This window comes from Loxodonta africana, chromosome 2 (assembly GCF_030014295.1).
Source record: "Loxodonta africana isolate mLoxAfr1 chromosome 2, mLoxAfr1.hap2, whole genome shotgun sequence".
In the NCBI taxonomy this organism is placed as follows: domain Eukaryota; kingdom Metazoa; phylum Chordata; class Mammalia; order Proboscidea; family Elephantidae; genus Loxodonta; species Loxodonta africana.
The window spans coordinates 204,989,892-205,013,341 of record NC_087343.1 but is presented as its reverse complement, the minus strand read 5'-3'; the positions used below and the strand labels follow the sequence as shown (position 1 = coordinate 205,013,341).

Genomic DNA, 23,450 nt, shown 5'->3' with positions numbered 1-23,450 from the left:
ATGCAAAGTTGAGGAATCAGACTGAGTGGCAGGAGGAGGGAGAGATTGTTAAAAAGCAGTGAGGATTTTCTAGACCTGACCTGGTGAGAACAGCACCCTGCAGGCCAGATCCACTGGCATGAGCATGGTGAGGCAAGCAGGGGTGTTAGGGGCACTTTTTCCACAGCAGGAGAGATCAAGCAGAGAGTTCACTCACACCTCTAGAATCAGCAAAAATCCATGCTTTTGGAAAAAGTATTTTCATCTAATCTACCATGCAGACCAAAAAATACCTCATTGGAAAAAATTCTCTCTCATTTAACTGATTCTTTCCCACTGCGCAATGAGTTCTGAGCCATCTTCAGTGACAGCCATTTTCCTTGGGCTGGAAGTAGGACTGGTCGCACACCCTGAGCCATCCTGCTGGCCTTGGAGAAGGAACAAATTAGCAGAGGGAAAGCATAATCTGCCAGCTCTCCTAAACTGGAAAATCAGGGCAGAAACAGCTCCTTTGCCTAGGAGCTGGCATAAGTGGTCAACAGATCTCAAATGCCTTTAACCCCTACATAGCTCTGTGTGGGGCCATTTCAACAGCATAGGCCCTCATTAGCACAATAAAACAGGGTATATGCCTGAAATCTAACTTCAACTGTTTCAGCTATATGGTGGAGGCAGGTTTGTGATTTTGAAACCACTCTGCTTCTTAGGCAGGGTCTCCAACTACCCACATCAGAGGCCTGAGGACTGATGGATTCACCCACACCACCTAGCCACCCACAACCAACAGCATTGGGTGCCCATGGTCTGTCTGCAAAACCCACTCATCTAGGTACTCTAGGGAACAGGGACACACTTTCATCACAGACTCTCAGCAGTGGTTGACAGTCCCCAGCCTTGCTCAGCACATGAGCCCTTATGGCAGCCAGTTACCCATGCCTACACCAATCACCCCTGCTTGTCTAAGACTGTAGGCAAGAGCCTGCACCACACACTTGATGACTGACTACCTAGACACCTGAGCTGAATCCATACAAGAAAAGTAAACAGACGCCTGGGCTCATATAACTAGTAACAGCTCTAAGCACCTGGTGTCAGGGCCTTAGAGCTTCAAAGGCAGCAATAATCAAACTAGCTCACTCAAGCAGCCTATTTGGGCATATCAAAACAAAACAAGAAACTAGGACACGGTAAACAAACATAAGAGAAAAAAAATACAATAACAAATTGATGGGTGGGAGACATCAGTCAATACCAAATCACATGAAGAAGCAGACCACGAGGCTTCAGCAAGCTCCCAAAACAAAGCATCAAGGAATCTTCTGAATGAAGACAACTTCCTGGAACTACCAGAGGTAGAATATAAAAGGTTACTATAGAGAACTCTTCAAGAGATTAGAAAGAAGATCAGGCAAAACGGAACAAGCCAAGGAACACACAGACATAGCATTAGAGGAATTTAAGAAGGTTAGAGAAGAGCATAAAGACAATTTTAATAGGCTGCAAGAATCCATAGAAAGACAGCAACCAGAAATTCAGAAGAATAACAAAAAAAAAAATTTCAGAATTAAACAACTCAATACAAAGCATAGGAGAAGAATTGAGGCAATAGAAGTCTGAATTAGTGAGACTGAAGATAAAGCATTGACACGAATATATTTCAGGAAAAATCAGATAAAATAATTTAGAAACTGAAGAAACCCTAAGGATTATGTGGGACTCTACCAAGAGAAATAACCTACAAGTGATTGGAGTACCAGAACGCTGGGGACAACAGAAAATACAGAAAGAATTGTTGAAGATCTATTGGCAGAAAGTTTCCATGATATCAGGAAAAATCAGAAGATACCTATCCAAGATGCTCATTGAGGTCCACACAAGGTAGACTCCAAAAGAAACTCATGAAGATATGTTATAATCAAACTTACCAAAACCAAAGATAAAGACGGAATTTTAAGAGTAGCTAGGGATAAATGAAAAGTCACCTACAAAGGAGCATCAATACAATTAAGCTCGGACTACTCAGCAGAAACTATGCAGGCAAGAAGACAATGGGAAGACATATATAAAGCCTTGAAGTAAAAAAAAAAAAAAATGCCAGCCAAAAATTATATATCCCCCGAAACTGTCTCTAAAATATGAAGGTGAAATTACATTTCCAGATAAACAGAAGTGTACGGTATTTGCAAAAAAAAAAAAAAAAAAAAATTACAAGAAATACTAAAAGAAGTCTCCTGGTTAGAACATCAATAACATAACATAACAACCCAAGACTAGAACACAGGACAGAGCAACCAGATATCAACCCAGATAGGGAAATCACAAAAATAAATCAAGGCTAAAACTCTCAAAACAGGGAAACAGAGATGTCATTATGTAAAAGATTACACATTAAGTTAAAAAAGAGGGACAAAAAAATGCAGTCATAGACCTTTCATTTGGAGTGGAAGTCAAGGCAATAGAAAGACATAAAAGCTTGGTTTAACCTTAGGAAAATAGGGGTAAATATTAGGTAACCACAAACGGAAGTAACAATCCTACATTAAAAAATAAATAAATGAAGACCCAGCAAATACAAAAGCAACAATGAAAAAGAAGAAAAGACAATATATAAAGGAAAACTACTCAGCACAGAAAATTAAGTAGAAAGTGTTAACTCACACACACACAAAAGACATCAAAATGAAAGCACTACACTCATACCTAACAATCAGTACACTGAATGTAAATAGAATAAATACACAAATAAAGAGGCAGCAAGTGGCAGAATGGATAAAAAACACTCTCTGTCTATATGCTGCCTACAAGAGATACATCTTAGATTTAAAGATACAAACAAACTAAAACACAAAGGATGGAAAAAATATAACAAGCAAACGACAACCAAAAATGAACAGGAGTGGCAATATTAATTTCTCAGAAAATAGACCTTAAAGTAAAATCTACCGCATAGGGTATGGAAGGACACTATATAATGATTAAAGGGTCAATATGCCAGGAGACTACAACTGTAATGAATATTTATACGTCTATTTTTAGTGACAGGGCTCCAAAATACGTAAAACAGACTCTAACAGCACTGAGAAGACAGACAGCTGCACAATAATAGTAGGAGGCTTCCAGACACCACTTTCTGTGAAGGATAGAACATCCAGAAAGAAGCTCAATAAAGACATGGAAGATCTAAATGTCACACTCAACCAACTTGACCTCATAGACATTTACAGAATACTCCACTCAACAGTAGCCAAGTATACTTTCTTTTCCAATGTTCATGGAACATTTTCTAGAATAGACTACATATTAGGCCATAAAGCAAGCCTTAACAGAATCCAAAACATTGAAGTATTACAAAGCTTCTTTTCTGACCATAAAGCCATAAAAGTAGAAATCAATAACAGAAAAAGCAAGGAAAACAAATCAAACACATGGAAACTGAACACCTTGCTCAAAAGATACTGGGTTATAGAAGAAATTAAGGATGGAATAAAGAAATTCCTATAATCAAATGAGAATGACAATACATCTTACCAGAACCTTTGGGACACAGCAAAAGCAGTGCTCAGAGGTCAATTTACAACAAAAAATGCACACATCCAAAAAAAAGAAAGGGCCAAAATCAAAGAATTATCCCCACAACTAGACCAAATAGAAAGAGAGCAGCAAAAGCAGCCTTTGGGCACCAGAAGAAAACAAATAATAAAAATTAGAGCAGGATTAAATGAAATAGAGAACAGAAAAACATTTGAGAAAGTTAATAAGGCCATAAGCTGGTTCTTTGAAAAATTCAACAAAATTGAGAAACCACTGAAGAAACTGACAAAAGAAAAACGAGAGGAAGTAAATAACCCAAATAAGAAATGAGATGGGCAATATCACAACAGATCCAACTGAAATTAAAAGAATCATAACAGAATACCGCAGTAAATTAGAAAACCTAGAAGTAATGGACAAATTTCTAGAAACACACTACTTACCTAAACTAATGCAGAGAGAAACACTAATTAAACATATAACAAAAGAAGAGATTGAAAAGGTAATTAAAAAACTCCCTACAAAAAAAAAGCCCTGACCCTGATGGCTTCACTGGAGAATTCTACCAAACTTTCAGAGAAGAGTTAACAACACTATTACTAAAGGTATTTCAGAGCATAGAAAAGGATGGAATACTCTCAAACTCATTCTATGGAGCCAGCATAAACTGATACCAAAACCAGGTTAAGGCATTGCGAAAAAGAAAATTACAGACCAATACCCATCATGAACTTAAAAAAACATGAACTTAGACACAAAAATTCTCAACAAAATTCTAGCCAATAGAATTCAACAACATATTCAAAAAAATAACTCACCATGACAAAGTGGGATTCATAACAGGGTTGCAGGAATGGTTTAACATGTGAAAAACAATCAGAGTAATACATCAAATAAAGAAACAAAAGACAAGAACCACATGATCTTATCGATGGATGCAGAAAAGGCATTTGACAAAGTGCAACACCCAGTCATGATGAAAACTCTCAGGAAAATAAGACTAGAAGGGAAATTCCTCAACTTAATAAAGGGCATTTATACAAAGCCAACAACCAACATCATCCTAAATGGAGAGAGTCTGAAAGCATTCCCCTTGAAAGCAGGAACCAGACAAGGATGTCCTTTATCACACTCGTATCCAACATTGTGCTGAAGGTCCTAGCCAGAGCAACTAAGCTAGAAATAGAAATAAAGGACATCCACATTGGTAAGAAAGAAATAAAAGTATTTGTTTTTGAAGATGATATGATCTTATATACAAAAAATCCTAAAAAATCCAGAAGAAAAATACTGGAACTAATATAAGAATTCAACAATGTATCAGGAAAAAAGATAAACATACAAAAATCAGTTGGATTCCTCTACACCAACAAAGAGAATGTTGAAGAGGAAATCACTAAATCAATACCATTTACAAAAGCCCCCAAGAAGATAAAGTACTTAGGAATAAATCTAACTAGAGACGTAAAAGAGCTATACAAATAAAACTACTAGACAGTACTGCAAGATACCAAAAGAGACCTACATAAGTGGAAAAACATACCTTGCTCATGGATAGGAAGACTCAACATTGTGAAAATGTCTATTCTGCCCAAAGTCATCTTTAGATACAATGCAATTCTGATCCAAATTCCAATGCCATATTTCAATGAGATGGAGAAACAAATCACCTACTTCATACGGAAAGGGACAAGGCCCAGGGTAAGTAAAGCATTACTGAAAAAGAAGAGCAAAATGGGAGGCCTCACATTACCTGGTTTTAGAACTTATTATACAGCCTGGTACAACAACAGATACATAGATCAACATAAGAGAATTGAGAATCCAGACAAAAACTCATCCACTATGAGCAGCTGATATTTGACAAATGCCCAAAGTCCATTAAATGGGGAGAAGACAGTCTCTCTAACAAATGGTGCTGGCATAACTGGATATCTATCTGCAAAAAATGAAACAAGCTCCATAATTCACACAAAAGCTAAGTCAAAATGGATCAAAGACCTACATATAAAACCTAAAACGATAAAGATCATGGAAGAAAAAATAGGGAAAATGCTAGGACCCCTAATACATGGCATAAACAGTACACAAATCATTGCTAACAATATACAAACACCAGAAGAGAAAGTAGATAACTGGGAGCTCCTAAAAAATCAAACACTTAGGCTCATCCAAAGACTTTACGAAAAGAATAAAAAGACAACCTACAGACTGAGAAAAAATTTTTGGCTACTACAATTCTGATCAGCATCTAATCTCTAAAATCTATAAGATACTGCGAAGCCTGAACAACAAAAAGACGAATAACCCAAGTAAAAAATGGGCAAAGGATATGAACAGGCACTTCACCAAAGAAGTCATTTAGGTGGCTAACAGATACATGAGGAAATGCTCAGGATCCTTAGCCATCAGAGAAACGCAAATTAAAACTAAAATGAGATACCATCTCACCCCAAAAAACACAAAATACTAAATGTTGTTGAGGTTGTGGAGAGACTGGAGCACTGGTACACTCCTGGTGGGAATGTAAAATGGTACAATCGATATGGTGGTTCCTTAAAAAGCTAGAAATAGAACTACCGTATGATTCTCCAATCCCAATCCTTGGAATATAGCCTAAAGAAATAGGAGCTGTCACATGAATACAGATGTGCATACTCATGTTTATAGTAGCACTGTTTACAATAGAAAAATGATGGAAACAAGGTGTGAATCACCAGATGAATGGATTAACAAATCATGGTTATTCACACAGTAGAATACTAAAAACTACATAACTATAAAAAACAATGATGAATCTGTGAAATATTTCATAACATGGAGGAATCTGGAAGGCATTATGCCGAGTGAAATTAGTCACTTGCAAAAGGACAAATGTTGTATAAGACCACTATTATAAAAACTCAAGAAAAGGTTTAAACACAGAAGAAAACATTCTTTGTTGGTTACAAAGGTGGGGAGTGAGTGAGAGGGGTATTCACTAATTTGATAGTAGACAAGAATTATTTTTGGTGAAGGGAAAGACAATACACAATAAAGGATAAGTCACCACAACTGGACTAAACCAAAAGCTAAGAAGTTTCTTGAGTAGAACCAAGTACTTTGAGGGACAGAGTAGTAGGGCAGGGGTCTGGTGACCATGGTTTCAGGGGACATCTAGGTCAATTGGCATAACAAATAGTTTTAAGAAAATGGTCTGGATCCCACTTTGGTGAGTGGCTTCTTGGGTCTGAAAAACTAGCAGTTACCTAAGATTCATCAATTTTCTTAACCCACCTGACACAAAGGAGAATGAAGAACACCAAAGACACAAGGAAAATATGAGCCCAAGAGACACAAAGGGCCACTTAAACCAGAGACTCTATCAGCATTAGACTGGAAGAGCCAGATAGGGTCCTTCTACCACCAATGACTGCCCTGACAGGAAACGCAACAGAGAATTCCTGATGGAGAAGGAGAAAAGTGGGATGCAGAACTCAAATTCTGGTAAAAAGACCAGACTTAATGGTCTAACTGGGTCTGGCAGGACTCCAGAGGAAATGGCCCCTGGAACTCTGTTAGCCCAAAACTGAAACCAGTCCCGAAGCCAACTATTCAAAGATTGCACTGGTCTATGAGACATAAAATGATACTGGTGAAGAGTGCTTCTTCGCTCAAGTAGGCAAATGAGACTATGTGAGTAGCTCCTGTCCAGAGGTGAGATGAGAAGGCAGAGGGTGACAGAAGCTGGCTGAATGGACAAGGGAAATATAGGGTGGAGAGGAGGAGTGCCCTGTCACATTATAGAGTGAGCAGCTAGTGTAACATTAAAAATCTGTTTAAGCTTTTGTATGAGAAACTGACTTGAATTGTAAACTTTCACTTAAAGTACAATAAAAAAAAAGGAATATTAATGGGAGTGTTTTGGTTAGAAAATTCACAACGTCAGAAAACAACCTGAATCTAGGACACAGGACTGCATCAGCCGGATACCAAACCTAGAAAATGAACAATCAATGATAAAACAAAACTACAAGATTTCCAACAGGGAACCAGAGAGGTCAATCTATAAATGGCAACAATGTCAGAACAAAAAATGAGGGAATAAACGGTGCAGATATAGAGTTTGTAAATGGAGAGAAAGTCAAGACAAAGGTAAGTAATAAAAGCATGGTTCATACTTTTGAAGATAAGGGTAAAATTCAAGGTAACCACAAAGAAAGTTAACAAATCTATTCATCAAAACAAAAAAGGATAAAAACATAAAGACTCAATAAATACAAAATCTGCAATAATGAAAGAAATGAAAAGAAATTCCACAAACAAAAGCAACTCCACACAGGAAAGCAAGAGGGACAAAGAAATCATCAGCACCACAAAAAAACCATAACAAAATGACAGCAATAAGCTCATACCTATGGATAATTACGCTGAATGTGAACAGCTGAAATGCACCTGTAAAGAACAGACAGTGATAGGGTAGATTAAAAAAAAAAAAAAAAGACACACTAATATGCTGTCTACAAGAGACACACCTTAGACACAAAGACATAGATATATTAAAAATCAAGAGATAGAAAAAGTATATCGACCAAACAGCAGCCAAAAAAAGAGCAGGAGTGGCAATACTAATCTCAGACAACAGAGACTTAAAGGCAAAATTCACCATAAAAGACAAGGAAGACGTTGTGTAATGATTAAAGGGTGATGACATAAACTTAATAAGTATTTATGCATCTAACGGAAATCCTGGTGGCATAGTGGTTAAGTCCTATGGCTGCTAATCAAAGGGTCGGCAATTCAAATCCGCCAGGCACTCCTTGGAAACTGTATGGGGCAGTTCTACTCTGTCCTATAGGGTCGCTATGAGTCAGAATCGACTCCACAGCACTGGGTTTGGTTTTTTGGTTGGTATGCACCTAATGACAGGGCTCCAAAATACATAAAACAAACTCTGATAACAACACTGAAGAGAGAAAGTGACAGTCCCACAATCATAGTAGGACACTTCAACGCACCACTTTCGGTAAAGGCAGAGCATGTAGAAAGAAATTTAACAGAGACAAGAAGATCTAAAGGCCACAATCAACCCACTAGACCTCATATCTATATATAGAACACCCCACCCAAGAGTGGTGAAATTTACATTCTTTTCCAAAGCACATGGAACATTCTTCAGAATAGACCACATCTTAGGCCACAAAGCAATCCTCTAGAAAATCGAAAACATTAAGATAATACAAAACGCTTTCTTTGATAACAACAGCATAAAAATAGAAATTAATAATAGGAAGAGCAAGAGAAAAAAAATCATGGAAACTTAATAACAGCTTGCTTAAAAACCACTGTGTAATAGAAGAAATCAAAGATGGAATAAAAAAAAAATTCCTAGAATCAAATGAAAATGAAAACACATCATAACAATTCCTTTAGGACACAGCAAAGGCAGCACTCCGAGGTCAATTTACAGCTGTAGATGCTCACATCAAAAAAGAAGGAAAGACAAAATCAAAATGTTAGTTCTACAACTCAAACAAATAGTAAGAGTACAGCAAAAACCCCATAGCCACCAGAAGAAGGGAAATAATGAAAATGAGAACAGAAATAAACAAAATAGAGAGAAACAACAACACCAAAAGTTGATTCTTTGAAAGGATGGACAAAACATTGGCCAAATTGACAAAAGCAAAACAGGAAAGGAAGCAAATAACCCAAATAAGAAATATGATGGGGACATAACTACAAATTAAAAAAGAAAGAAGGAGAGAAATGTGATGGGGGATTTTACAACAACCCCAACTGAAATAAAAAAGGATCATAAGAGAATGCTATGAAAAACTACTCCAACAAATTTGAAAACCTAAACGGAATGGTCGAATTTCTCTAACACACTACCTACCTAAACTAAAACAAACTGAGGTAGAAAATTTGAAAAGGCCCATAAAAAGAGAAGACATTGAAAACATAATTAAAAAACAAACAAACAAAAAACTCCCAGCAGCAACAACAAAAAGTCCTGGTACACATGGCTTCACCAGAGAATTCCACCAAACATTCAAAAAAGAGCTTACACCAGTACTACTCAAACTTTTTCAGAACCCAGAGAAATAGGGGATTTTTTTGCATTCATTCTATGAAGCCAGTATATTTCTGATACTAAAAGAAGGCAAAGGCACACACACCAAAAAAAAAAATTACAGACCAATATCTCTCATGAAAGTAGATGAAAGAATTCTCAACAAAATTCTAGTGAATAGAATTCAGCAACATATCAAAATAAAAATAAGACAACATGACCAAGAGGGATTCATACCAGGTATGCAATGATGGTTCAACATTAGAAAATCAATCAACATAATCCTCTGCATAAATAAAACAAAAGAATCACATTATCATCTAATTGACTCAAAAAAGACATTTGATAAAGTCCAACATCCATTCCTGATGAAAACGCTCAAAAAATGCAAATAGAAGGGAAATTTTTCAACATAATTAAGGGCATGTATACAAATTTTTTTTTATATACAAAACCAACAGCCAGCATCATTCTCAATGAAGAGAGGCTGAAAGCATTCCCTCTGAGAACAGGAATAAAACGAGGATGCCTTCTATCACCAATCCCATTTAACGTTGTGCTGGAAGTCCTAGCTAGAGCTATAAGGCAAGAAAAATAAGTAAAGGACATCCAAACTGTTAAGGAAGAAGTAAAACTATCCCTATTCACGGATGATATGAAACCATACATAGGCTCCACAAGAAACAAATGGAACTAATAGATTCAGTAGAGTAGCAAGATACTAGATAAACATACAAAAATCAGTTGGATTCTTATGTACCAATAAACAGAACTACTAAAAGGAAATCAGGAAAGTAATACCATTTATAGTAGCACCTAAAAAAATAAAATACTTAGGAATAAATCTAATCAGGGATGTAAAAGACCTATACAAAGAAAACTACAAAACACTATCGCAAGAAACCAAAAGACATCTACAAAACAAAACAAAAAAGAAACCCAAACCCACTGCTGTCATGTCGATTCCGACTCATAGCGACCCTATAAGACAGAATAGAACTGCCCCGTAGAGTTTCCAAGGAGTGCCTGGTGGATTCAAACTGCCAACCTTTTGGTTAGCAGCCGTAGCACTTAACCACTACACCGCCAGGGTTTCCAAAGACAGCTATATAAATGGAAAAACATACCATGCTCAAGAATAAGTAGACTCAGCATTGTGAAAATGTTAATCCTACTCAAAGGGATCAACAAATAGCAGGCTATCTCTATCCAAACACTAACAGCATTCTTTAATGAGATGGAAAACATAATCATCAACCCAGATAAGTAAAGCATTATTGAAAAAGAATAAAGTAGGAGGCCTCAGTACCTGACCTCCGAACCTACTATACGGATATGGTAGTGAAAACAGCCTGGTACTGGTACAAGGACAGAAACATGGAAGAATGGAACAGAATTGAGAACACAGATGTAAATCCACCTACCTTCAGTCACTTGATTTTTTATAAAAGCCCAAATCCATTAAATGGAGAAAAGATAGTCTTTTTAACAAATGGTGCTGGTAAAACTGGGTGTCCATCAGTCAAAAAAAAAAAAAAAAAAGAAGGAACAGGATTCACACCTCACACCGTGCACGAAAACTAATTCAAAATGGATCAAAGACCTAAATATAAAACCAAAAACTACAAACATCAGGGAATTAAAAATAGGGTCAATACTAGGGGCTCTAATATATGGCACAAATAGAATAGAAACCATAACTAACAATAGACAAACACCAGAAGATAAAATACATAACTGGGGTTTTCTAAAAATTAAACACCTATGCTCATCAAAAGACTTCGCCAAAAAAGTAAAAGAGAATTTTACTTTTACTCTGGGGAATTTTCTTTTCTATGACATACGAGCAAAGGTTTAATCTCTAAAATCTATAAGATATTGGAACACTTCAACAACAAAAAGACAAAGAATCCATATAAAAAAGGGGCAAAGGTTATGAACATACCTCACCAAAGAAGACATGCAGGTGGTTAACAGAAACATGATGAAATCCTCATGTCATTAGCCATTAGAGAAATGTAAATCAAAACTACAGTGAGATACTATCTCACCCCGACATTAATGATGCTAATCAGAAAATAACAAAAGTTGGAGAGGTTGTGGGGAGATTGGAACTTTTACGCACTGCTGGTGGAAATGTAAAATGGTCAAGCCACTAAGAAAAATGATATGGCACTTCCTTTTAAAGCTAGAAATAGAGATACCACTTGATCCAGAAATCTCACTCCTAGGAATATATTCTAGAGAAATGAGCCGTCACAAGAATAGACATATGCACACTCATGTTCATGTAGTATTATTCTCAGTACCAAAAGATGGACACAACCTAATATCCATCAACAGATGAATGGTTAAACAAATTATGGTATGTACAAAAATGGTATACTATGCAGTGATAAAGAATAATGATCAATCTGTGAAACCTTTCACTACATGGATGAATCTAGAGGGTATTATGCTGAGTGTAATAAATCAATCAGAGAAGGACAAGAACTATGTAACACCACTATTATAAAAACTCAAGAAAAGCTTTACACACAGAAAGAAATAATCTTTGATGGTTACAAGGGAGGGTAGTGGTTAAGAGGAAAAAACACTAACTAGATAGTAGGTAAGTGGTAGCTTTAGTGAAAAGGAAAACAGTACACAGTACTGGGTAAGCCCGTACAACTTGACCAAGACAAAGTCTCAGAAGGGCCATAGACACAGCCAAATTACCCAAGGGACCAAGTTTCTGGGGCAAGGGCTAGGGGCCATGGTCTCAGGGGACGTCTAAATCAATTGCCATATCATAATTTATAAAGAAAATCTTCTATATCCAACTTTGGCAATTAGCGTCTATTGTTTTATAAGCCAGCTAAGATACATCCACTAGTCCCATCCTGTCCAGATAGAGGGGAATAAAGAAAAACAAAGACACAAGGGAAATGTTAGTCCAAAGGATTAATGGACCACAAGTACCACAATCTCCACTAGCCTGAGCCCAGAACAAATTGTCCCCTTACCACAAATTCACAAGTTAGAGCTGCCTCCCACAAACAGCCAATTCTTGAGACAGGATGAGGTGGGTAGCAAGAGCTTTATTATATATACCTGTATATGGAGACAGAGAGGAATGATCTCCTCCTGAAGTCGTCTGTCTCACCAGACTACTGATGGGTTCGGGTTTTTTTTTTTTTTTTTTTTGTGGAGACAGAGGGGAATGATCTCCCCCTAAAGCTGTCTCTAGCAACTGCAGTCCATCTGGGGTTTTACAGGGAAAGAGGGACATGGGTTTTAGGAACTTGTGGAATGTCCATTCTCTTTCTGTTTGGTTTCTACGGTCATATTTCAAACATATTGATCATTTCCTGGCATTATCCCATCAGTCTAGGGGGTGGCTGGCACCATCCTTCACCCTGTTTTTCAGGCTTAGATAGATATCACTTGTTTTTACATGGTCCTCTCCTTGGAGACTCTATGGGGCAGTTCTACTCTGTCCTATAGGGTCTCTATGAGTCAGAATTGACTCAACGGCAGTGGGAGGGGAAACATTGGTTAACATGTAACTTTTAGAGGAGTATACAGCAAGATCATACTTGCACACAGAGACAAGCTAGGGAAAGGAAAAATAGCACAGGTTCTGTTCAAGATATGGGTGAGCAGCCTGTTCCACTGCCACCACTGACCACTCTAATAGGGAGTATGATAGAGGGTCCCTGGTAGCAGGAGAAAAGTGTAGAACAAAACTCAAATTCACAGAAAAAGATCAGACTTACTGGTTTGATAGAGTCTGAAGAAACCCTGAGAGTATGGCCTCCGGACAATCTTTTAATTCAGAATTGAAGTCACTACTGAAGTTCATTCTTCAGCCAAACGTTAAGCAAGTTTATATAACAAACAATAACACAAGTGAGGAACTTGCTTCAAAGTTCATTCATGTGTAGGAGACTAACTGGGCACACCTGACCAAAAGTAAAGATGAGAAGGCAGAAAGGGACAGGAAAATTAGACAAATGGAAATGGGAAACCTGAGGTGGGAGTGTTGGCAACCAGTGTCACAAAATGATTTATATATTGTTTAATGAGAACTAATTTGCTATGTAAACTTTCACCTAAAGCACAATTAAAAAAAAAAAAAAAAACCTTCATAACCAACTTCATTGATAGGTTTAAAGTAACATGAGTTTATTAGTAAAATAACAATAATGAAACTTTTGTTAAACAAAACATTGTGATTTATTAGCATAGAATTTCATCTGTGCAAAGTCCGATTAAGATCATACATGTCATAGCTGAAACCTCAAGTCCCTATTTTGATTTTGTTTCATGCTGTAGTCAGCCAGTGGCTCTAGGCAAATAACATATGTGAGTACAAATAACTTCTTTAAGGTCATTTAAATATGTAATTTTGTTTATTTGAATGTAATAAGTTGTCTATAATTCTCATGCCCCTATCCAGGTCACTTAGCCTCAATATATTTATTGAAATAAGAAAAATCCTAAGTAAAAAAGCCACTTGCCATCAAATCTTCTCCAATTCATGTCAACCCCATGTATGTCAGAGTAGAACTGTGTTCCATAGGGTTTTCAGTGGCTGATCTTTTGGAGGTAGATCTCCAGGCCATTTTTCTAGGTGCCTCTGGGTGGATTTGAGCCACCAAACATTTGGTCAGGAGCCAAGCACATTAACAGTTTGTACCTCCAAGGGACTCCAAATCAAACAACATCTCTCAAAATAGTTTTATAAAAGGAGACTAAGACAGGATAGACTCCAGATGTAAATTATAATCAGATATATATGCTGTCAGATTTATATCAAGGAAACAGCTCACGCAGTTGTAGAGGATGGAAAGTCTTGAGCCTGTGGGTCAGGCTAGAGGCTTCTCCTGACTCATGTAGCTGCGGGGGCTGGCGAACCCCAGATCAGCAGGTCAGACATCAGGCCTATGACTCATAGCCTGTGGAGGCTGACAAATACTAAGTTTGGCGGGTAAGCTCATAGGCCACTGACTAACAGCCTGCAAAGGCTGACAAATCCCAAGATCAGCAGGTAAGCTGCTAGCTCAAGTCCCAAGAGCCAGAGGTCAAATGAACAGGAGCCAGCCGCAGGATCCAGAGACAGCAAAAATCTTTGAGCCTTGCCAGAAAGTCCACAAATGTTGGATGCAGGTCACATCACCAAGGAAACTCCCAAGACTGGTTGGTTACTCACAGCAGATCCCATCATGGAGGTAGTCACACTATATAGTTTCTCAGATTCTCACCATGGAGGTGATTACATCATTATATGACTGCCAGACTACATCAAAACTGCCAAACCGCTGAGAATCACGGCCCAGCCAATTTGACACACAACCTTAATGATCACACATGCTAAAAAGGAGTAAAACAAACAAGCTCTTATAAACACTACATTCGCATAATTCTTTTGGCTACTTTACATCCCATTGCCCATATTTTACACACCACATATATATTTTATGCCCTATAGATATATTCTTTCCAAAGCATTTTAATGGATGCTCTAAAGTTGTGCTGTCCAATGCTGTTGTCACTGCCACATGTGGATATCGGGCCCTTGAAATGTATACATTATAGTTCAAGTTGCAATGTATTTTAAGTATAAAGTACACACAAGATTGTAAAGACTTTAAATGAAAAAGGGTAAAAATATCACATTAATACTTTTATATTGATTATGTGGACAAAATATAACACTTCAATAAAATAGTATAACATTATTATATTAATAGTAAAACAAGCAGAAAACATACCGTACTAAATGTAATCCAAACCAAAAAACCAAACCCGTTGCTGTTGATTGTGACTCATAGTGACCCTATAGTGCAGAGTAGAACTGCCCCATAGGGTTTCCAAGGAGCGGCTGGTGGATTTGAACTGCAGACCTTTTGTTTAGCAGCCCTAGTTCTTAACCACTGCACTACCAGGGCTCCAATACAGTATATCCGATACCCACTGCCATCAAGTCGATTCCGGCTCATAGCTACCCTGTAAGGCAGAGTAGAACTGTCCCATAGAGTTTCCAAGGAGCACCTGGCGGATTCAAACTGCTTACCCTTTGGTTAGCAGTCGTAGCACTTAACCACTACACCACCAGGGTTTCCATACCCAACACAGTATATAATATATAGTGTCTACGACAGCACTGGGCATGCATATAATATATATGTATGTAATACAGTATATGGAAACCCTGGTGGAGTAGTGGTAAAGAGCTACAGCTGCTAACCAAAAGGTCGGCAGTTTGAATCCACCAGGAGCTCCTTGGAAACTCTATGGGGCAGTTCTACTCTGTCCTATAGGGTCACTATGAGCCACAGTCGACTCAACAGCAATGGGTTAATACAGTATATACACACATATTACACTATATTACAAACATATCATATGCATGGAAACTCTTGGTGGTGTAGTGGTTAAGTGCTACGGCTGCTAACCAAAAGGTCTGTTACCAGAATAAGGTTCTTGCCTCTCACCGGTCAAGAATGAGCAGGTAAGGCACATAGTTTTCCACAAGAGCAAAGCTTTATTGAAGAGGCTTGCAAGCGCAGAAGAGGAAGGCGTAGAGCAACACTTACCCTCATCTCACAGAACAAAAGATAGGCCCAAGTTTTTAAAAGTTCTTGGGCGGGAAAAGATTCATGTTTATTCATAGACACAGACGGGATATGTTAACTAAGGTGCGCGGGCAGCAGGTTTCCAAGATGGCTCCTGTCTTGGAGGCCTCTGGGAGTCATAACAGGACTTATTATGGGGTGTCATGCCTGCACAGTCTCCCACTCTCTGGGTTCGATTCCTGGCTGGGGCTGTAGCCCCTCACTGCCCCTGGTAGAAGGTCACACAGTGGTCACAGGTAGATGTTCTGCGCATGTCCCTGGGTCTGGTTTTCTCCAGCTGCTTCTGAAAGGCAACTTTAAAGAAGTTTGTGGGCTATTTTTAGATACCCTGACCCATTGTTCTGGGGAACTGCTTTGTTTCTGTGCCCTGCCCCATTTCTTGTTACTTTGCAGATTTGGGGGCCCCTAAAAAAAAAAAAAACTTTTAGTTTTTTTTTCTGTTCCTTGTCTTATTAAGTCTCTAGGTTCCACACTCAACCCCCATTACCTCCCTTACAATACAGTCTATTTCTCTTTTACTTGTTTCTCCTCTAACCACACCAGTCTCTTCGCTATTTTTCAAACAGGCACCCTCTAATCTCAGGGCCTTTGCTCCCTGTCTTAGTTCGGCAGTTCAAATCCATGTGGTGCTCCTTGGAAACTCTATGGGGGCAGTTCTACACTGTCTTATAGGGTCACTATGAGTTGGAAACAACTCACTGGCAAAAGGTTTGGTTTTGGTTTTATATTATAAGCATAGTATGGGTATGTAAATATTGTAATAATATAATATACAATTAACATCACTGTAGATAAAATTATAATTTTATATTAGTTACCATATTACTAACATTTTGGGTTAAATATATATATTATTTAAATAAATTTTTCTTTCATATAACTTTTTAATATGTCTAGTAGAAAATTTAAAACTACATATGTGGCATCTATTAAACGTCTATTGAACAGCATTTCTCTAGGATGTTCTTATCAACATGGATAAATAAAGAAAACAGAGTAAGCAGAGCCGTAACTGTTCTTTCTTAGAAAAGAATATTCCAAACACTCTTGTCATGTTCCCCAGGACTTCTTTATTCCTCAGGTTGTAGATAATGGGATTGAGCATAGAGTGAGGATAGTGTAAAAAATGGCCAAAATCTTATCTTCTACTGGTGAGCGGAGATTCCTGGGCCGAAGACAGGTGTACACAAATGGTGCACAGTCAAAGGTAACTACAGTTAAATGTGTTGAACAGGTGGTGAAGGCCTTTTTTCTTCCCTCTTTGGAGCACATATGGTAGACAGCCAAAAGGACTCTGCCATAGGAAGCAGTGAGGCTGAGGAAAGGGAGGAGGAGAAAGAGGCTAGTGCTCACAAAAACCATGCACTCATAGACCCAAGTGTCCACACGTGCAAGAGACACCATGGCTGGAACATCACAAAAGAAATGACCAATGACCCTGAACCAGCAGTAAGGAATATGAAGGATATAGGCTGTGTGTGCTAAAGAGTTGATGGACCCCAAGATCCACGATCTTATGATCATCTGGACACTCGTGCTTCTACTTATACAGCTGGGATAATGGAGAGGGTGACAGATGGCCACTTAATGGTCATAGGCCATGGAGGCCAAGAGTAAGCCTTCAGAACAGGCCATTGTCAAGAAGGAGAAGCTTTGCATACCACATTCTAAGAAAGAGATGCCTTTCTGGCAGGAGAGGAAGTTGAGCGCCATCTTGGGGACGATGGTAGAGATGTACATCAGGTCCATGAGGAGCTGGCTGAAGAGAAAGTACATGGGTGGGTGGAGACGGGGATCCACGTGGATAAGGTGAATCATGGCTGAATTACCCACAGAGGCCAGAAAAAGTACAAGGATGATAAAGAACAAGAGCAGCATGCCAGTTTGATTTGGGGGGAAAAGCCCCAACAAAAAGAAATCATTTGAAGTTTGATTCCATTTCTCCATGAAAACTTTTTGCTTTATCTTCCTTTAAAGAAATATAAAACAAGCAAAAAAAAAAAAAAATGAAGACACGAGAATAAAAAGGAATTTTGAGTTTGTTAATGTTTGTTTAGAATCCATTTTTTTCCCCCAGCTCTTCAACTTTTTAAATTCATTATTTGAATTGAACTTCCCAATCTCTTCCCTATGTATTCTCGGGTAAGCATGTCAGCAAGTCATAGATATACATGTGGTTTTTAAGTATAAAAGTCTAGTACCATACACAACAAGACAAACAACTAAAAGATTCCCCTCCCTGGAATGACTCCTGGCCAGTCCCATTTGACATGATATGTATTTCTTTAATGACATTAAAAAAAAATTCCTGTGGAGTCAATTCTGACTCCATCTCATGGTGACCTCATGTGTGTCAGAGTAGAACTGTGCTCCATAAGGTTTTTAGAGGCTGATTTTTCTGAATTAGATCACCAGACCTTTTTTCTGAGGCATCTCTCTGTGGACTCTAACTGCCAATCTTTTGGTTATCAGCCAGGCACTTAACTGTTGCACAACTGTTTGCATTACCCCAGCATGTATCAATTGCATGGGGCATATTTACAATAATAAGTGACATATATGACTAAGAAACATTTTTGTATGCTGAAATTCTACACCCTCTATTACCTAGCCTTCTTCTGCATTGTTACTTTCTGGTCTTCCCTCCCTAACTGGCACTAATCCAGCCAGAGAATCCTTGATCCTACCTTACTTCTCTCTCATGTTCTTTATCACTTTTGTGCCTTTTCTTAAAATGCACCCACCATTTGAAATCACTGTCCTTGAACTGTAAACCTACTCCATGCCTACTGTTTTCAGGTTCTGTTAAGTTGATTTTTGACTCATACCAACCCCATGTGACCAGCCCCTAGAGCCTTCTAGACTGTTACCTTTACAGGAGCAGATCACCAGGTCTTTCTCCTGAAACCTGCTCTGTGGCAAGGAACCTCCAACCTTATCAGCCAAGCCTTTAACAATTGTGCCACCAGGACTCCGTCATGTCCGACTAAATCCCCACTATTTATAAAATGTTATTTGAGTATTATCTCATCCGTACTAATGTTTCCGTGTTATGAAGCCCTGCAGAACTTGAAATTAAATGAACAGATTTTTCAACACAGCTCATTTCTTTATGTAGATAAAGCTCGTGTGATAAAGTCTCAGATTCTATAATATAAATTTTTTCATTTTATTTTCCTCTGTCCCCATAAATAGCTAGAATGATAATGGAAATATAAGAGGTGGTAGGGAGATTAAAACTAGTATAAATTGGAATCTTTGAGATTCAAAAATTATTTTAGTTTTTTTTTTCTTAATGTTACCTTGTTTGTTATAATCCTTCCCCAAATTCTGTAAATTTAGGCATAAATATTTACTCTTTTTGAAAAAAGTAGTATTCGTATATGTGAAGAACAAGTTTTTCAAATACAATTAAAGATGGAATCTGAATTTACATTTGTTCTTGCTTCAGATTTCTAGGTTTTCCATATTCAAGTTTGCTTAGTGTTTGGTAAATGACTTTGTGCATAGTGCCTAATTCAACTCAAGTTAAATTGCATAATAATTAACCTTTTCCAAGAGATAGGGTTTATTCCATATGTCCGACTAGATCAAAGCATACTAAGATTAAAGAAAAAAAAAAATGTTGCCAGGGAGTCCATTTGTGTTTTCCTCAACTCTGTCCCCTTAACAAACATAAATTCTGATTGTGACAATTTTTGTATTTCTACTGTACATAAGCTTTCATCCTTAACCCAGTCTAGGTGTGGGATTTCTGGCCTTAGGTTATACGCTTCTGCCTGAAAGGAGAACCCTGATGCTGCATTCCCTCCAGGGTATCAATTCGAGTAGTAATCTTGTATTACTGGTTTTTAAACAAGGAAGAGCAGCGATTTATGGTTTGTTGTAATTCTTCACTTGGTATCTTAAAATCAACTGCTACTTCATATAACTTTGATAAGCATGAGTAAAATTGTGAGTGTATGATAGAAAAAGGGAAACATTTTTATAGCTGTCTTTTTAGCAAATACTAACAGTGAAAAAAATGCAACATCAGGGAACATGACAGATGCCTGATATCATTGGATGAGAGTGCTAGTTACAATGGTAGCAAGTAGACGGGGCCATGGGCTGTTTCATTTAACTTTGTAGAAATAAAAACTGATGATCTAACAGATAAAGACTGTCATCATCATCATACAATGTTCCCCAAATTTCTATTTTACTGCAGTGCTGTTGGTACTGAAATGCACTGGTGATTAAAACATACAAGCTCCTGTAATCATGTAGTTAAAATTGAATGCATGATACAGTAAACTCAAACATACAATATAATGTCATGTAACAATGAATAAAATAGAGTAGGGAGATAGAGCACTTTCAGATACAGAAGAGATTTCAAAAAGCCTCTATCAGGAAGCAATAATAGAACACGTCTGGTTGAAGAATATTCTACCCAAAATGAACAGCACATGAAAAGCCCTGGAGTGAGAATATATTTAGTTGTTTTTTTTTTTTTTTTCCCCCAGGAAAAAGGCAAGGAAACCAGTGTTCCCAAATGACAGGGCATAAGAGGGAATGGCATAGGACATGCGGGCATTTGTGTAGCAAATGCCAGGCAATGAGGTTTTATATTTGGTTCTGGGTGAGATGAGATGAAATGCCATCAGAGTGTGGAATGATCTATGTGTGTTTTAGAGATTACACAGGGTGCTCTGGGGTGAGCAGAAAGTTTCAAGCAAATGTACATGTATGAGACTGTTCGGAGGGAATGGAAACAGCCCCAGGAAGAGAAGGGATTTGCCTTTCCAGTTGCTGTCATCACAGCTTTCCACAGGGGTCAGTTCCACAGGTGTTTGATGCTAATGCTTCCTTTTGTGAGAATTTAGTAATAAATGCAAAACGCTTCACACAGGCATGTGGTTTCTCCTCCAGGAAGCCTACTTGTCATTATAATAACCTTATTATAACCTCAGATCCAGTTACCATTGAGTCAGCTCTGACTCATGGAGACCCCATGTGTGTCAGAGTAGAAGGGTGCTCCATAGTGTTTCTAATGGCTGATCTCTTTGCAATTAGATTACCACATCTTTCTTCTGAGGCAACCTTTGGAGCTCAATTTGTTTAACCATCAAGTGGCTTCAAGCCCAGAGAGATTATCTATCTTAATTAAGGTCACACCACTCCAGAGTAGCACACTGTAGAATTTTCATAGGTTCAGATTGCCTCTTTCTAAACACTAAAGTCATTTTTGGCCTTTCCAATTTGACATGGAACTAATCTGTTCTCTGTACGGCAGAAGGGGTTTCCCTAGGATTGGAAAACCGCATGTCCAAAATATCTCCCTGAGGTTAGAGCCAACCAAAACCAACTAGCTTCAATAATATCATGGTGACTCACCTTGTCTGAAGTTCTTGAATTTGTATTTTGGAAGGAAATAATTTTAAAATAGCAAACTTCCGTTAACAGTCCATTGAATCATTTAAAAAACTTTAAGCACCAAACTCTCCTCACATACACTCTCAAACTATACTGAGAGATCATGTCACTAATCAATATGCTGTGCATTAAACCAAAACCTCTTTCTGAGATAAGAATCTCTTCTTTATCTACTAAAAATTACAAGTAGGAAATTCCCAGAGACTCATTGTAACTTCCATTCCTCATTGCTCCTATCACTGGTCATTTTCTGTAAAATAAACCTATGACCATTTTGAAGGTTCTTTTTCTAGTACTGTTTTTTTTTTTTTGGAATTAGAAAATAACTTCATTCTCTTTTTTGCTGTATTCTTCCACATGTTGATTCCAGGCAGTCCCCAGATTATGAAAGAGTTCCCTTCCTAAACCTGTCTTCCATGATCTTTATCGTTTTAGATTTTGTATTTAGGTCTTTGATCCATTTTGAGTTAGTTTTTTTTGCATGGAGTGAGGTATGGGTCTTGTTTCATTTTTTTGCAGATGAATATCCAGTTATGCCAGCACCATTTGTTAAAAAGCCTGTTTTGGGCCTTTGTCAAATATAACTGCTCATATGTGGATGCATTTATGTCTGGATTCTCAATTCTGTTCCGTTGGCCTATGTATCTCTTGTTGTACCAGTACCAGGCTGTTTTGACTACTGTGGCGGTATAATAGGTTTCCAAAACCTGTCTTTAAGTAGAATCTGTACATAAGTCAGAACAGTTAGGTAGGGTTCAAATTAACATCAATTAGTCAAATGTTTGTCTTAGTGTATAGTAAATAGTCTGCCTTTCTATGCCAAAAAACATTAAAGAAACACTTCCAGATCCACTAAAATATCTTTAACATGAGCATCACAAAGGAGCTTCCATTAGTTATTACGAACCTTTGTGTACACTTCAAATTTTTAGCATAATAGGCTTTAGGAGGGGTTGTACATATCTCAGAAGTTCATATCCTGGGGATGGCTTGTAGTTCTGAGATCTTGCTCTTGTAATCTTGTTCCAATGAAAGTAGAATAAGCCATTTCACACCTAATCTAATCAAATTCCCATAGGCTCTACTGTTGAAAGACAGAAGGGTGAGTTGCTATATTTTATATAGAAAGCCTTGTATCAGAAAGCCTTTTTGCCCTTTAATTGATCCCCAACGTCCAAGTCCATAAGGTCCAAAACCCTGGTCATTTCACTTGATTGTGCTTACTGGAGATCAAATCAGATATGCACTTATATCAAAGCAATTTACCTGCAGAACTCTGATTTCTTTTGGCTAGTACCTACAGTTAGACAAAAGAGGATGGGCTACATTGTTACTCGATTAGGGTCCGTGCCCTGGAGCAGTGGAGCCAATGATACATACTCCAAGTCAGAAAGAGTGAGTAAGTTTATTAAGGAGATGTATACAACACCGGGGACCCAGCAGCAACACCGGCTGTCTCTGGGGAGTCCCAAAGAGCAATTTTACATTTTTACATTATATAGAATCTTACAAGGGTTGGAAGTGTCTTTGTAGTTACTTGGCCAGAAGTGTGGTCAAGAGGAGTTATTCATTACAGAATAGTGACAGAAGATGCCTGACAGACATGTCCTTATTAGGCTAAAGATATAAATATCAGATACCTGGGCTCTAATTTTTCTGTGGGGGTTGTAAGCCACAGATGGTCAGACTTAACGAAAGATTGTTTCCATCAGTTTAAAACCAAGAACAAAGTCATTAAAATTTGGTCAAAACAAAGTCATTAGCAGAGGTATGTGAAGGAGGGGGCAGGCAGAGGTAGGAGAAAAACTTGCAGGTTCATCATGGCATTAGTTATGTCAAGCTCTCAG

The 23,450-nt window shown here is 37.9% G+C and overlaps 1 pseudogene; it reads right to left on the bottom strand.

Moving 5' to 3' along the window:
• Window positions 1-17,138: 17,138 nt before the first annotated feature.
• LOC100665562 (olfactory receptor 2L13-like) lies at window positions 17,139-18,195 on the bottom strand (annotated as a pseudogene).
• Between the last annotated feature and the right edge of the window lie 5,255 nt (window positions 18,196-23,450).